The 2,687-nt window shown below is 41.0% G+C and overlaps 1 long non-coding RNA gene across 1 annotated transcript; it reads left to right on the top strand.

The window, feature by feature from the left end:
- The first annotated feature begins 1,706 nt into the window (after nucleotides 1–1,706).
- LOC122030864 lies at nucleotides 1,707–2,248 on the top strand. Its single transcript, XR_006125638.1, has 3 exons — nucleotides 1,707–1,735; nucleotides 1,856–1,956; nucleotides 2,226–2,248. It is a non-coding gene; the product is annotated as an uncharacterized LOC122030864 (long non-coding RNA).
- Nucleotides 2,249–2,687: the final 439 nt, after the last annotated feature.

The raw sequence follows: 2,687 nt of genomic DNA, 5'->3' as shown, positions 1-2,687 counted from the left end.
ACCTCTATTATTTTTCTCCCTCTTTTGTTCCTTGGTGTGGCCGGCCATCATCCTCTCCCTCTCTTCCTCTTGTGGTGGCCGAACCTCTCTCTCCCCTTGGAGCTCTTGTGGTGGCCGAATACTACTTGGAGAAGAAGAAGAAGAAGGAGAGAAAGCTAGCATCTCTTGGAGCTTGGTTGGTGTTTTGATCTTCTTCCTTGGTGAAGCTTCCTTATTGTTGGCCGAACCTAGCTAGGAGGAGAAGAAGGTAGTTGGTGGTTTCTCATCTTGGAAGATCGTTGCCCACACAACGTCCGAGGTTAGAAGAGGAATACGGTAGAAGATCAAGAGGTCTTTCTAGAAGGTATAACTAGTAGTTTTTCCTTTTCCGCATCATACTAGTTATTTATAGAAATAATACCAAATACAAGAGGCTTACGATTCTAGTATTTCGAATATATTTTTCGATGTTGTGTTCTTTTATTTTATTTTTCCTTGTGATTTGATTGTTCTTTTCGGTTAACCTAAAGTTATTTTAGGAAATTAAATATTAGCTTTCTATAAAAGGTTTTGTCTAGTCGGTGGTGGTTGTTCCCATATCCAAGAAGGCCATGTGCCTCGCCACGTCAGTACTGGAACCAATTATGGAAATTAATATTTAATGGAATTAATAACTTAAGGTGATTTGGGTCGAACGTGTTAAGTTCCACAGGAGACACTACAACAAAAACTGCAAATGACAACACCCCTACGACAATGGTTTTAAGAGAAAGCGTTGCGTATTTGCTCAAAGACAACGGTTTTTGCCAAAACCGTTGTCTTTGAACTCCCCATTAAATATAAAAGACAACGGTTTTGGTAAAACTGTTGTCATTGAGCGATTTTTTTTAAAACGACAACACTTTTTACAACGGTTTTATAAACCGTTGTCTTTATCCGCATTTTTAGCGGCTACGACAACAGTTTTGAAAAAACCGTTGTAATTGAATTTGGTTATTTCCCCCCTTCGATTTTTTCCTTTCCCTCGCTGTTTTCTTTTCGGCGCTGTGTTTTGACGTTCCCAAACCTAAGCCATTTATCTTTCCCTCTCCTCATACGACGTTGTGCTCCTTCTCGTTTCCTGGTGAGCGGAGGCGTTCTCCAATGGGCTGCCGAAGATCCAGACGCACGGGAGGGAGAAACCAGAGAACGGGATCTGCCATGACGACAGCGCGCCACCGGTGAAGGCGAAGACCATCGACGAACTGCACTCCCTGTAGAAGAAGAGGTCGGCGCCGAGCACCACCACTACTTGACGCCGACCATCAGCGTCAGCGACAGCGCCCTCAAGTTTACCCATGTCCTCTACAACCTCTCCCCGGCCGATATCTGCTCTCATCTCCTCTTCATCACTCAAATCATCACATTTCATTCTCATTGAAAGAATCATGAATTCCTTGTAGAACTCTACGAGCAAGCCATAAAACATGAATATGGATCATTCATAACATCGACCGGAGCCTTGGCTACCTTGTCCGGCGTGAAGACTGGTTGTTCGCCGAGGGACAAGCGCGTTGTCAAGGATGAAACCACTGCCAATGAGCTTTGGTGGGGAAAGTAAGTCCACACAACTAATTCATGATCCTTCCATTGATGGTTCCTTCTCAAAATGTATGTTCACTATTCATGCAGAGGCTCACCGAACATAGAGATGGATGAGCACACCTTCCTAGTGCACAGGGAGAGGGCTGTCGATTAACTCAACTCTTTGGATAAGGTACATATACACATCAAGTGTTTGATGTAATTCCTCATAGATCCTAATAAGGTACATATGCACATCAAGTGTTTGATGTAATTCCTCATAGATCCTAATATGCCATCTGAATGATACAAGGTATTTGTGAATGACCAATTCCTCAACTGGGATCCCGAGCATCGAATCAAAGTTCAAATTGTCTCTGCAAGGGCCTATCATTCCCTGTTCATGCACAACATGTAAGTGAAAAATACTACTAATAAGAATGCTAAAGATGTTCTTCAATTCTACAGTTCGACAGTTATCCAGATAAGTCATCTTTGCGTTGGTTCTGTTGATCTCTAGTAGTGAATCATAGTTGTGTTAGTAGCAGGCTGGATCATACATATGCATATATTAGTGTTAGTGAGATAACTAGCTCCTCTTTCTCTCCTTAATGCCAAGGGAAAACATGTAAATTAGAAGAAGAAAAACTCTCTTTTGTAAGAAATAATTGGAAGGATCGCAGGTGCATCCGTCCTACGCCTGAAGAATTGGAAGAAAAACCCAAATTATTTTTATTTGTGAAGATTACCAATTGAAACCTTTCAATCACCGAGTTCCTAGTCATATGGAGTGTTTCATTGAGGCATCTATAGCATTTCAAACTATGCATTTTGAGCATGGGATTTAAAACAGAGATAGACTACCTTATTCCACTGTCTTCTTCGAAGGTGGTGGAAATTGCTTAGAGATGCTAGAACTACATTTTCATGTAAAGCTCATCTTCCAACAAGGTAAATTCATTTCTCTAGCATATCAGCAAGATTTGCCTGCAAAATCTTGAAATTTCGTTACACTTCACCCTCTCACACTTATCCATTCAGAAACTTTGATCTTTATATTTATATGTATAGTGTTGTCGAGCTCCATTCTATTTTAGTTTTCATAGAATTGTCAATAAAGTGGAAACATCACATTTGATCGAATG

Source organism: Zingiber officinale, chromosome 11A (genome assembly GCF_018446385.1).
Source record: "Zingiber officinale cultivar Zhangliang chromosome 11A, Zo_v1.1, whole genome shotgun sequence".
In the NCBI taxonomy this organism is placed as follows: Eukaryota; Viridiplantae; Streptophyta; class Magnoliopsida; order Zingiberales; family Zingiberaceae; genus Zingiber; species Zingiber officinale.
Note: the sequence above shows the minus strand (reverse complement) of the source record. Positions and strands in the feature narration are given on the sequence as shown.